We start from the raw sequence: 14,200 nt of genomic DNA, 5'->3' as shown, positions 1-14,200 counted from the left end.
TAAACTAACTTATTTATAAAAGTGTACCTGACAAATTTGGAAAAGTTTACCTGACAAGTTATGAAGTACAATGAACTGATTTAATTTAGTTAAGTTAACTTCGAATTTAAGTTAAGTCAACTAAAGTTAAGTTTTCTAAACTACATCCAATAAGTTCAGCAAACTAAAGTTAAGTTTTCTAAACTACATCTAATAAGTTCAGCCAACTAAAGTAGTATTTTGAAACCTGCAGCAGTACCAAATTAATTACTACTAGAACATTAATTTGTAAAATACATTTGATTAAAAAAAAAAAAAAAAATGGAAAATTATCGATCACTGATACAATTTACAATAGTTAAGTCACCTTTATTTATATAGCACTTTTTACAATACAGATTGTATCAAAGCAGCTTCACAGTGATAACATGAAAATAATACAACAAAGTTTGTTTCTAGAAGAAAATTGCATCATCTTCCACCTTAATTAAGGCAGATCAATAATATTGTTAAATATTAAATGTCCCCAACTAAGCAAGCCAAAAGCCAAGGCAACAGTGGCAAGAAACCAAAACTCCATCAGGTGACAGAATGGAGAAAAAAACCTTGGGAGAACCCAGGCTCAGTCGGGGCCAGTTCTCCTCTGGCCAAAGAACGAACAGTGTATGATTATGATTCAGGCAGCGTTACAGGTCAGAAGTCAGATTGGATCAGAACATTCAGAATATTTATCCAGTTCCATCTGGTTGGAAGTCGGAGTCACGCCGGTATGTATACGAGTTTGTTGAGGATCAGTGCTGATGGCTGTCGTGTCGATGAGGCCTTCACAGGGCTGATGAGGCTGGCACTTCAGGGATGAGTTGTAGATGGGTCCAGGCGCAGGTCCACCACCTGATCTGGATACGGCCCGGATCCGGCTGACTTCAGTAAACCTTGGAATAAACAGAAAGACTAACATTAGCGTAGATGCCATTCTTCTTATGATGTAACGAGTACATCAGGTGTTATATACAATACAATTTTTTTTTGCAATGAAATTGCAGAAAACAACCTCATGGAAAGGTGTTTTACACCTGTCTCAATGCATGTCTTGTGGATTAATTTGTTAAATAACATTAAACAAGATCAACCCACAGCATTCAATATAGAAACATCCTTTGTTCCAAAAGAAACCGTTTAAACATTGTTAAACACATTAAAGACCTATGAATTGGCTTAAATGCCATTTTAATATCAACTAAGTTACCAATTATTTATGCACTCAAGCTTCAACAAATTCATCAATTAAACTAAACACTCTAAAATGCCACTCCCACAACATACCAACACATGAAACATCCTGTTCACAACATTCCTTTCAAAAAGAAACTCTGAAAAGCATTAAAGGTGTTGTTCCAACCCCGTAAGACTTTCGTTCATCTTCGGAACATCTTGATGAAATCTGAGAGCTGGCTCACTCCTTCATAGACTGCTGGGTAATCGATGTCTGCCAGCCCAGAAAAGTTAGTAAAAAAATTGTTACAATAGTCCAAGTGACTAAAGTGGCTTAACCTTAAGTTTATCAAGCGACGAGAATACTTTTTGTGCAAAAAACCCCCCCAGACTTTTTTCAACATCTTCTCAGTTCTCGCGCATGCATCGTGGCGCTCTCGTGAACTCACGTCAGAGGCCCACATGGAAGAAAATGAAGAGTTGAATAAAGCCATTATTTTTGTTTGTTTTTTTCGCACAAAAAGTATTCTCGTCACTTAATAAACTTAAGGTTGAGCCACTGTAGTCACTTGGACTATTTTAACAATGTTTGTACTAACTTTTCTGGACCGGCAGAATGAAATTGCCTAGAAGCCTATGGAGGAGTGAGACAGCTCACAGATTTAATCAAAAATATCTTAATTTGTGCTTCAAAGATGAACGAAAGTCTTAACCCGGATTTTCACCAACTGCGGAACGGCTGCGGATCAGCTCCGCTGCGTGTCGGCTCTGTGCTCCATCATCCTTCAATACCCACCAGGTCCGGATTTGTTGCGGAATGGCTGTGGCCATGACTGACAGCTGAGGTCACAAGGACCCACGAGATCTAAGTATATGATCGCGCGATATAAGTGCTGAATTGCTGCGGAGCTCTCCGGCATCTGGCAAAAATAGAAGCTCTGCGTATCTGCTCCGGAGGGCTGCGGATTGCCGGAGTTGGAACGCAGCCGTTCCGCATTCAATGAAAATACACACATTAACTTGTGTGTATTTTTTGTGTGTATTGAGGTTTAATGGAAACCTTCTGACTCCGCCGCCGTTCCGGAGTAGATCTGCAGCCGTTCCGCAGTTGGTGGAAATTAGGGGTTATGGGGTTGGAACAACATGAGGATGAGTAATTACAGAATTATTTTACAAGAAATGATTAATGCATGACAGAATTTTCATTTTTGGGTGAACTAACCCTAAATGAACTAACCCAAATATTTTTGCTTTCAAATGCCTAAAACTTCAGACTACAGGTTTATAAACGATTCACATGATGAATTTAGGAAGATGGTTTAAATGTGTTCTCAAATTACAAGTGACTCAAACACGCATAACATGCAGTGCGTGTCAATCACAACCATTTCCCATATTAATAAAAACAGTCACATTTAAAAGTACAGATATAATAAGTTACTTATTTTACCCACATCAATTCAAATTGATAGTTAATTTTAAGAATTCCCAAAGATTACAGTGAAAACTCACCTGCATCTGGTGCTCTGCAACTGTTATGTAGCCTAATGACTGAAGTAAAAAATCCAGTTGGTGAACAAGCTTTTAGTCAACTTGACGGAACCTGTCAACACGAGGAAATACAATGAGATAATCTTCTATGTGCAAAACACTCTGATTCGAAATACACTCAATAATCTTAAATTCGTGACAACATCGTGACTAATTCATCCTATTATCAAGATTTCTTAAAACATGAACATAAGCGCGACGACATGGCACAAGATCCAAACTCCGAATAACGTTAGTAATAATGAAAACATTAAAACCACAGACGTATTAATTGTACATCACCCATATCGATTCACGTTAACATTTACTTTTCTAATTCAAAGATTGTGGTCAAAACTTACCTATATCTGGCGCTCTGCAACTGAGTTGAATTGAAGTGACTGAGGTAAAAAATTCCGGTTGATGAACAAGCTTTAGTCGACTGAACCTGTGAGTCAACACGAGAAAGTACAATGAGCGAATATTCTATGTGCAGAAATACACTTAATAGTCTTAAATTCGTGACAACATCGTGAGTAATTCACCCTATTATCAAAATTTCTTAAAACATGAACGAAATGGCGCGAGGCCGGCAAAATCCAAACACTGAACAGCAGCCTAACTTGGAAACCGTGACATTTCAAACCACAGACGTATTAACGTTACTTGATATTTATCACCCATATCGATTCAATTTGACAGTTACTTTTTTAATTCAAATATTTTGGTGAAAACTTACCTATATCTGGCGCTCTGCAACTGAGATGAAACTGAGGTAAAAAAAAAAAAAAATCCGGTTTGGTCCGGTAACTCCGGTTGGTGAACGAGCAGCTTTTGACTGAAGCTTGAACACAAGGAAGTAAAACAAATCAGCGAATCTTCTATGTACAAAAACACTCTGACTCGAAATGGATAATATAATTCTAAAACGAACTAAAACCTTGCATCCACTTTCACTTACTCTGTGTCACTTCTTCTGAAGACACGTAGCAGCTAAGGTCCAACAGGGAAAATCATCCAGTTTCCGCGGGCTTCTCGAAAATTCTCAGAGAGAAAAAAAATGATTCACCGAATCATCTTGAGAGGTTCATTTTCATGAATCGCTCAAATCCGCCCATGATGGATTGAATCTGACCATGAATAAGATAAAAACTGAAACAGCTATACAATTTTTTTGTGTAATTTAATTAATTTGTGCTCATAATTTTAAATAATAGTAATGTTTTTAATGTAGGCTAACGTTACACACTAAAATAAAATTGAAGTTTAGGTTTTAATGCAGTCTACCAGACAGCAAGATATATAGATAAATTAAGTTTAGTTTACTAAGTTTACTTTACAAAGTAAATTTTCTTCTATTAAAGTCATTTATACTTCATTAGAATATAATTGAAGTAAAACCAGCAGGAAATTTAGTGCAGTTGTTTCAACTTAAATGTATAAGTTAAAATAACAATAATACTTGTTAATTCAACAGACAATCTAGTGCAGTTGTTTAAACATACATTTTTGAGTTAAAATAACAATTTAAGTTGTTCATTCAACTTTCAGTCTAGTTGAGGACAAGAAAACTTAAAATTTCTTGTTGTCTGGACAATCTAGTTATCTCTACTCACAAAAATAAGTTGAAATAACTAAATTGCAAAAATATTTTTTACAGTGTACCCAAATGCGTCGATGTAATCATTATGAGCGCTGTACACGCTGATTTACTGTGTTTTCAATACATACCAACAGCCTGAGGGCGCCCTATGCACAATAATAGTCCATATATGGAACATGAAGAAGAGCCATAATCATGTGACATTCCAGGAAGCCACGCACACACACAAAGCTATCAGAGATTGCAGTAATATGCAAATAAAGATGTTTTGAAGACAGTAAACATGATTGCAATGATATTTGAGTTACCTGTGTTTTTCAAGCCATGCCAGCTATTTTCATAATAATAGATTATATTTATAATGTAATGCTAATATATATAGACTTTATCATTGTGCAGAATACTATAAAATAATATATTTTCTGTCTGATTTTTTTATCTGAAGCCAAATTAGGTCACAGAAGATTTTTTAAAACACTCGACTTGCGTTATAAAGTAAGTTTGGAGCACAAACATGGTTTTAATCTCATAAATTGTCATGTATTAATGGTGTGCTAAGATAACATGCTAGCTAGCTCTGGGTGCACCTGCCACATAGCCGTTATTATTTTATGATTTTTTTCTAAATAGGAATGCTTACTGAAATGTTTCTTTATTCCAGAAGGACATTTGATACAGTTTCAAATGTAAGTGAGAACTTTGATAAAAGAAATTAGGGATTGAAACTCTATGAATAGCCTGTAAATAGGCAGTCGTTAGTAGCTATAATGCAGACAAAAGAAATGCATATTTAGAGCCATAACCAGGCTGGAGAGGTGTGAATGTGTGCATGGGGAGACTGAGACTGAATGGGGCTCGTTTGCACCACAAAACAATAGAGACAAAAGACTGAATAGATGACTTAGATGACTAAACATCAGTAGCATTGGAGCACAGGAGTCTAATCAAAATAAAGTCATGACATGATCTTGAAAAACATTTAACTAAATACAGAGTTTTAGACTTATCATCTTCATGTTTTAAATAGAATATGGTCAGACATATGGCTTTAGCTGCAGTGCATTTCTAGATTGCTACAGTGCCAACTTCAATTATATTTTCATGAAAATGTTTCATAAAAATACATTTCTAATAACTTTACAAAACTTTGAAGCTATTTATAACTATTTTTTTCATTATGACAATAATTAATTCTACATTTACAATAAACTGCCAGGTGTCAGCTTTCAAATGAGATCATACTTGTTTTTAGTGCAACGGGTTCATGAACTGTATCTGTTTCAGTTTGGGTATGTCATTTCTGGGGATTTTTCAAAAGTGGGGTTGCAGCTTAACAGGTTAACTAATGCATTATTCTGGACCCTTAAAATAAAGTGATACCGAATTTAAATTTGTCAGTTAAAACATTTGTTTATTGATGCAATTCAATAAATCTGCTGTTTTCTTCCAAACAGGACTCTGGTTGGAGGATTCTGTTAATACTAAGTTTATACGTATAATTATAGTTTAGTATAGTATAGTTATAAGTATAGTTTCAACATAATTATGTTAATGTTAATGGTGCAATGAAAAAATAAAACATTTAGTAGTGCGTACGTTGTAACTAAGTGCCCCTTTACGTTGCAGCTAGGCTAAGTTGTAACTTGCACACAGTTTATGCAACTGGCCTCTAGTAACTAAAGTCCTGTAGCTCTGATTTGTACAAAACTAGGCAAGGAGTCCAGGAAAGGTTCAGAGTGACTGTGGACCATAGGTTGGAGAGAGTTGAACCTGAAGCTTAATTTAAAAAGAGACAGAAGCAATCACCAGAACTGACAAACAAGTACTCTTAGCAGAGCCTCTAAAATGAATAGTGTAGAGGTGACCAACCAACCCAACGACAAGGTCTCTGAAAAGAGAGAGTGGGGTGTAAATGGAAAAAGTTTAAAGGTCGATAACAGAGCATAAAAATGCTCCTTGTAAACACTGGCAGCTGTGGACAGGATGGGTGCTGATGTGCAGGGATATTTGTGTGTGTGTTCGTGTGCGTGCTTGTGCTTGTGTGTGTGTGTGTGTGTGTGTGTGTGATTCTGGATGCTATCCTTGTCGAGACCTTTATTATGACCAGCAACGGACTCAAACACACACACACACACACACACACACACACACACACACACACACACACACACACACACACACACACACACAGAGAGAGAGAGAGAGAGAGAGAGAGACTGCTGGGTACTGCTTCACCGAGATTGGCCATCAGGGCAGTGGGAGAAAGCCAACTCACTTACTAAGGACTCAAGAGAGAAGTGATTTTATCGACCACCGTCACCATGCCACTCTTTCTTTCTTTCTCTTTTTCAGGTCAAATTGTGTGTGTGTGTGTGTGTGTGTGTGTGTGTGTAAGAGAGAGAGGAAGAGAGACAAAGAGAGATCTATCCATCCATCCATCCATCCATTTTAGTCACGGTCTAATTTCCTTAAATGCTCACTCATCAGAAAATATTTAACCAGAGACAATTTATGGATAACTGTAATGGATAACGTACTCGGTTACTAACGTAACCTTGATTCCCTGAGAGTAACGGGAACGAGTATTGCGTCACTAGACGCTATGGGAAAACTCCTTTTCTCGAGAATTTTGAAGCCCTTATTTTAAAACACACTGCAGCTGCACAGCCAGCACAGTGCAGAGCTGTATAGCATGCTGATTGGCTGGGCTGCGGGAACTGTAGAACCTATGGCAAAGCGGCGCAAACCTGTCAGTGTGCTTCCTGCCTCACGCGTGACGAAACCCACCAAAATGGGCGTGGCTACTGACTATATAAGTGGCCCATTTCGCCATAGGAATCAGGTTAAATCGACTGAAGCGACAGTACCTGAACGCGAAGCTTGATAGCATGGCCGTCTATGCAATACTCGTTCCCGTTACTCTCAGGGAACCAAGGTTATGTTAGTAACCAAGTACGTTCCCTTTCAAGAACGGTTCACTCGTATTGCGTCGCTAGACGCTATGGGAACCCATTTCAAATGGCTGTGCTATTAGCTGACGACTTCACTCTAAACTACTGTCTGGGACTGTGAAGGGATTCCTAGAGGCTTGGGCCCTTCAGGGGCCAAGATCTCCTAGATAGAAAGGACTCGTGCCTGCAGAGCCGGTACCTCCAAGTTGTAAAAACCTCACAAATGTGGATGGCGAAGACCAGCCAGCCTGCCACACAAATGTCTTCAATTGGTACACCACTGGACCATGCCCATGAAGAGGCCATACTCCTTGTGGAATGAGCCCTGATGCCTATGGGGCATTGAAGGCCCATTGAGGCGTAGGCCAAAGAGATAGCATCTACTATCCAACATAGACAATCTTTGCTTCATGACCAGGAGCCCGTTGGTGCAGCCGCCGAAGCATTCAAAGAGCTGTTCCGACTGCCTGAACAGGGCAGAACACTCTATATAAACTCTGAGAGCCCTGATGACCCCATCGTTTATACCTTGACCTTGGGACTTCTAAAACCAGTTGGTTTAAAGACTGCTAAGACCGGCTGTGCTCACGCAAGGTTAAAATCTTGGATAAATACTCCGGGGCCAGGCCATTTAGGGCCTTAAAAACAAACAACAAAATCTTAAAATCGATTCTAAAATGCACAGGGAGCCAATGTAAGGTGTAGAGGACGGCAGTGATGTGTGCACGCCTAGATGTATTTGTTAAAAACCGAGCAGCAGCATTTTGCACAAGCTGAAGGGGTGAGATGGAGGTTTGATTCAAACCAACATAAAGAGCATTACAGTAATCCAACCATGAACTAATAAAAGCATGAATCGTCTTTTCTAGATCATGCCTGTTAAGGAAAGGCTTAACTTTTGAAATGAGACGAAGCTGGAAAAAGCTCATTTTAACACCATTGCTGATTTGCTTGTCAAATTTCATGTTGCAATCAAAAGTAACCCCAAAATTTCAGACAGCTGGCTTAAGATATGAAGCCAGAGCTCCCAAACTCACAGCTGGACCATTTGGGGTGCCTGAATTACTGAAGATGATACACTCAGTTTTAGCTTTGTTTAAGTTAAGAAAGTTTTGTGACAGCCACAACTTAATATCATTAATACAACCAAGTAGGGAGTCTAGTGCGACACTGTCATTCGGTTTCATAGGCAAATAAATTAGCAAATTATCTGCATAACAGTGAAAAGACAGGTTGTGTTTTCTTATAATAGCCACTAAAGGCAACATATATAAAGAAAACAGGATTGGGCCAAGAATTGAACCCTGGGGTACCCCACAAGAGAGAGGAGCAGCTGACGAGGAGCAGTCACCAATCATGATAGAGAAATTCTATTTGCCAAATAGGAGCTAAAACATTGAAGTGCCGAACCTCGAATGCCTACACAATGATCAAGGCGAGAGATGAGGACTGCATGGTCCACTGTATCAAATGCCACTGTGAGGTCCAAAAGCACTAAAACAGCAGGATTCCTGGCAATGGGCTACGTGCACAAGCGTCGCGATGAACTTCCGCTATTGTCAGAAGTTGGCATATCAGTTTCCGGTTTACGACTGTCTTCATCGGCATCCGCTATAAACAAACAAGATGAGTGCTGCTGTTGTACGAAATAAAGAGATATAATGTGCGTGACACATCTAAGTTTCTAAGAACTGTAGGTGGATCTAACGGCCGTTTCACACATACTCCGTGTGCAGTGTGTGTGCGGTGCAGGAGCAGCACGCGCTGTAGTGCTTCACATATGATGCGTTTGCAGTGAATAACTGATTCACGGCAGTACCACAAACACTTACTATTTTTATTTAAAATCCAGAAGTTACGCTGCAACTTTTATTTAAAAAAAGTTTTGTCAGCATTGCGATTCTCTTTGTACACATATACACTCTTTAATGGACACATGCACGTTTAAGCACAATTTAAACAACGTAGGGCTATTATTCCATGCATTACTTATATTAAGTTGCTCAAGCAAGTGGCCAAATATTTAACTGTAAATTGACAAAAACAGCCGACTCTCATTCCTTTTCTTTTCCATTTAAATTTTAATAAAATAAATCTTGCATGTCAAAAAGAACTTGTTTTTCCACCTCCACGAATGAGACGAGTGTTGTTCATTATGTCGCCTTGTTGAAGTAAATTGTAGTTTACCTTGCTTTACCCCGGTCCTCTAAAAGTAAAAAGATGACTGTGAAAAATAATAGTAGGCCTATATAATTAAATGCATTTATGGTGAGATTACTACATTTTATTTAATTAAACGCATTCATGGTGAAATTACTACATTTTCAGGTCAATCTTTGTTCATTTTGACCACGAAACATGCGCTGTCACTTTAATTCAGCGTTTGCAGCACAGCAAAAATAGACTCGGTGCGGAAACGATCTCTGCACTGCTGTATGCTGTATACTTGCCGCACCTGGAACGGATCAACGGACTGCAACCACGTGCAGTGTGAAAGCTCTAACCTGTTAACATGGGTACGTCTAAGGAGCACTGCTGTGTGCCACTTTGCTCTGCTTCAAGTCGCTAACAGCCATTTGAGCTTCAATTTCGCAGCACGAAATAGACATTTTGGGTGACGCGCAAGTAGACCGGAAACAGATATGCCGACTTCTGGCGTCAGCGGTTGTTCGTTGCTACGCTTGTGCACAGAGGCTATATCATTATGTACTCTCAGCAGTGCAGACTCAGTGCTGTGACGTGATCTGAAACCAGACTGAAATTTTTTCAAGCACAGAGTTTTGTTGCAAAAAGGCTTGTAACTGTATAAAAACAACTTTTTCCAAAACCTTTTGACAGAAAAGGCAGATGAGAGACTGGTCTAAAATTGGACAACACTGTAGGGTCAAGATTAGGCTTCTTAAGTAGGGCCTGACCACAGCATGTTTAAATGCAGCTGGGACAGAACCTAAACTAAGACAATAATTAAAGAAAGTAAGTAGACTCGACCCAATGGTGCTATTAAAAACCTCCTTCACTCTCCTGGCTGGGACAATGTCTAACAGACAGTAGGTAGGGTTTGTGTGTTGCACTACCTCAGAAAGCATGCGTCAGAGAAACTGGCTTAACCTGTTAAGCTTCACCAGTGCGCGGACACACTGAAGCGTTTTTTTTTTTTTATTATTTAGTTCAAAGTTACTATCAGATTTAATGTTATACCTTGACAAACTATACATCATTAAAAAGATATAAGACTCAAGTTTCAGTATTTGACCACTATTGTATTCTGAGAAACTTATAGTGACAGTTATGTCTTAATTTGTGTCAGGAGTTTTGAAATGAAAAAAATGAGTCGATACCTTTAATATGAATTATGAGCGTCATGACAGCGCTTGACAAAACAACGTCCCTCAGGGCTTTCAGCTCAAAAATGTGCAGATTTGGAGAAATATTGATAGATTCTCATAGGTTTACATCAGATTTCTATAGACAGGAATAATATTTATTGAATTTATACCCAAATGCGTCGATGTAATCATTATGAGCGCTTGATACTCTGATGTACTGTGTTTTCAATCCATACCAGCAGCCTGAGGACGCCCTATGCACAGTATAGTCCATATATGGAACACATGAAGAAGAGCCATAATCATGTGACATTCCAGGAAGCCCCGAACACATACACAGCTAACAGAGATCGTTGTAACATGCAGATAAATATGTTTTGAAGACAATAAACATGATTGCAATGATATTTGATTTGCAAGTGTTCTTCGAGCCATGTCAGGTATTTTCATAATAATAGATTATATTTATAATGTAATGCTAATCGATATAGACTTTATCATCGTGCAGAATACTATAAAATATTATATTTTCTGTCTGATTTTTTTATCTGAAGCCAAATTAGATCACAGAAGATTATTTAAAACACTCGACTTGCGTTATAAAGTAAGTTTGGAGCACAAACATGGTTTTAATCTCATAAATTGTCATGTATTGATGGTGTGCTAAGCTAACATGCTAGCTAGCCCTAGGTGCACCTGCCACCTAGCAGTTATTCTTTTATGATTTTTTTCTAAATAGGAATGCTTACTGAAATGTTTCTTTATACAAGAAGGGCATTTGATACAGTTTCAAATGTGAAGAGAGAACTTTGATAAAATAAATTAGGGATTGAAACTCTATGAATAGCCTGTGAATAGCCAGTCGTTAGTAACTATAATGCAGACAAAAGAAATGCATATTTAGAGCCATAACCAGGCTGGAGAGGTGTGAATGTGTGCAGGAGAGACTGAGACTGAATGGGGCTCGTTTGCACCACAAAACAATAGAGACAAAAGACTGAATGGATGCTTAGAAGATGAAGATCAGAAGATCAGTTGCATTTTAGAGTCTAATCAAAATAAAGTCATATGACATGATCTTGAAAAACATTTAACTAAATACAGAGTTTTAGACTTATCTTCAGATTTGAAATGTAACAAGGTCAGACAGGTGGCTTTAGCTGCAGTGCATTTCTAGATTGATACAGTGCCAACTTCATTTTTTTTTTTTTCATGAAGATGTTTTATAAAAATACATTTCTAATAACTTTACAAAACTTTTTTGTAAAAAGGAGCTCCAAAAAGGCACTGTCGTTACCTGGTTTCAGCCATGTTTCCGTCAACAACAGAAAGTCCAGAGCATTTGTCGTGGGGATGGCTTCGGGGATGGCTTCCCAGGCCTTGGCCCGTGTGACTAGGGGCTGAATAAAGTCTGGGGGCGGGCAGCTGCGTGTTGGGGACCCGGCCGGCCAGGTGTTTTGAAGAGGAAAAGCTCTTTTTACTCTTTTTCTGAGAATTTTTGTGCTTTATTTTTGTCACTGTTGAAACAGCGTTTGTTTGCAAGGGTGCGTGAATGGGCCCTTTGGCTGCAATTAGAACATTTCCAGCCACCTGAACTGAAAAGGAAGAAGCACGCAAGCTCTTTTTAGGGGTGGTACGGCCACAGCGAGACTTAACCCACTCCTCTTCTTTTCTATCCTTGGACTAGGAAGGCTTCTGAGGCTCAGGGTCCAGCGTAATTTTAGGCTGGGGACCCTGGTTTTTCAGGAATGGAAAACGCTTAGCTGTCGCCAGGCGCTGGTTAGCTTCAGCCACTGGGTGGGGCTGAGAGACCAGCGGCGATGGTTTGGCTGGCTGCTGGGTCAGCGCGTTCCTGGGGCGACCTGAAGCAGAACTGGAGTGTTTGGGCAGAAAGTGTTGCATGGCCTGCGAAGATTTCTGTGCTTCCATGAAATGCTCAGCAAAGCCCTTCACTGCGGGACCGAAGAGGCTGGTGGAAGAAACTGGGGAGTCCAGGAAGGCAGTCTTGTCTGCGTCCTTTATCTCAGTAAGATAAAGCCACAGGTGGCGCTCGAGCACTACCAGACTGGCCATGCTTCTTCCAATGGCCTAGGCGGTGGTCTTTGTGGCGCACAGGGCAAGGTCAGTGATCGCGGAGATCGTGGAAGGCCGCGGAAGGCCGCAGGGTCTGTCTCAGACTCATCCATGTAGAGGAGAAGATTTGCCTAGAACACTTGGAGGACCGCCATAGTGTGCAGCGCTGAAGCAGCTTGACCAGCAGATGCATAGGCTCGGCCAGCAAGAGCTGAAGAGGTTCTGCACGGCTTGGATGGCTGACTCACTTTCGACCTCCATCTAGAGCTGGGCGATAAAACGATAACGATACTTATTGCGATATAATTTTTCTCGATAAAAAGATATCAAGAGTTCGATAAATGTTCGATAATGTTTATGCGCCAAAAGCGGAACGAAACTCATTTGAACCACGCGCCACACGGACCATTTATCTGCTCGGCCCAAAGTCCAAACGGCAGTGCAGAGCGAGCTCACTAGAGCAGATGCGTTTACTCTGATCGGTCTCGGTCACGAGATCCAGTGAGAAGCGCTTGAATTCAGCGAAGAACACAAATGTCTCAGTGATTTAAACCAGTTTAAAGGCAGATGAAACAGCGCTGACAAACAGGAGAAACACTGTGCGCAACGATACAGTCAGAAGGCTATTCCGTCTACAAATTACCATCATTTACCTTGGATTTACTGTAACGTTAGCCTAGTAATATTAACTGCACCATGAAATGTGGGATATACATATTGAATTGTAATATATTATTAATGTAGACAATGTATTAAAGGACTAATGGAATATAATTACAGTATTTAGTAATGTATTTAGGCTACTGTTTTTCATACAAATACCATAGAAACCATAAAGTTACATTTTGCCATGATAGTGAGGTGCTATAGGCTATGCCTGGTTTTATCTGTGGTTATCATGATCTAAATGCATGAGACTGGATGACCAATGTTTTCATTTTAATAAAACTCAAACAGTCAGAATATTACATTTTACCAAATAAAAATTAGCACATGCAGAAACTAAGAAATTAATTGTCCAATAAAGATATTTATTTTGTTAAGGAAAAATGACAAATGTTTGAATGTTCTACCTCAGATTTGTGAAATGTTCACCTGTTTGGCAAGTGTTTGTCATGATATGATATGCATAAAGAGTAGTTTAAAACCACAACACTCTGGTTTCTACAACTTTCACTTAGGAGCAAAAATCTGCCTTTAAACTTGAAAGAAATAAAGATTTGACATTTATCGTGATAATTATCGATATCGACTGATATAAAAAAAATTATCGTGATATTTTTTTTTGGCCATATCGCCCAGCCCTACATCCATCCAATGGTGGTGGGCGGGCAGAGATGCGCGGCCACCGCTTCCTCTAGGGTGAGTAGCTTCTCATACCCCTTTTCCTCTGCGCCGTCAAGAGTCGAGAGCGTTGCAGAGGTGGAAGTGCGTAGACGGGCCGAGTAGGGGGCCCTGGGAAATCTGGCAATTTCGCAATGAATTCTGGGATAGGCAAGGCTGCGAAAGATCCTTCTGATGTATCC

The 14,200-nt window shown here is 39.5% G+C and overlaps 1 long non-coding RNA gene across 1 annotated transcript in view; it reads right to left on the bottom strand.

The window, feature by feature from the left end:
• Positions 1-684: 684 nt before the first annotated feature.
• Positions 685-14,200, bottom strand: part of LOC307173405 — a 101,525-nt gene continuing 88,009 nt past the window's right edge. The window contains exon 2 of the long non-coding RNA XR_013823844.1: positions 685-911. This is a non-coding gene — a long non-coding RNA (uncharacterized lncRNA). The remainder of the gene's footprint in view (positions 912-14,200) is intronic.

This window comes from Squalius cephalus (genome assembly GCF_949319135.1).
Source record: "Squalius cephalus genome assembly, chromosome: 2".
Classification (NCBI taxonomy): domain Eukaryota; kingdom Metazoa; phylum Chordata; class Actinopteri; order Cypriniformes; family Leuciscidae; genus Squalius; species Squalius cephalus.
Note: the sequence above shows the minus strand (reverse complement) of the source record. Positions and strands in the feature narration are given on the sequence as shown.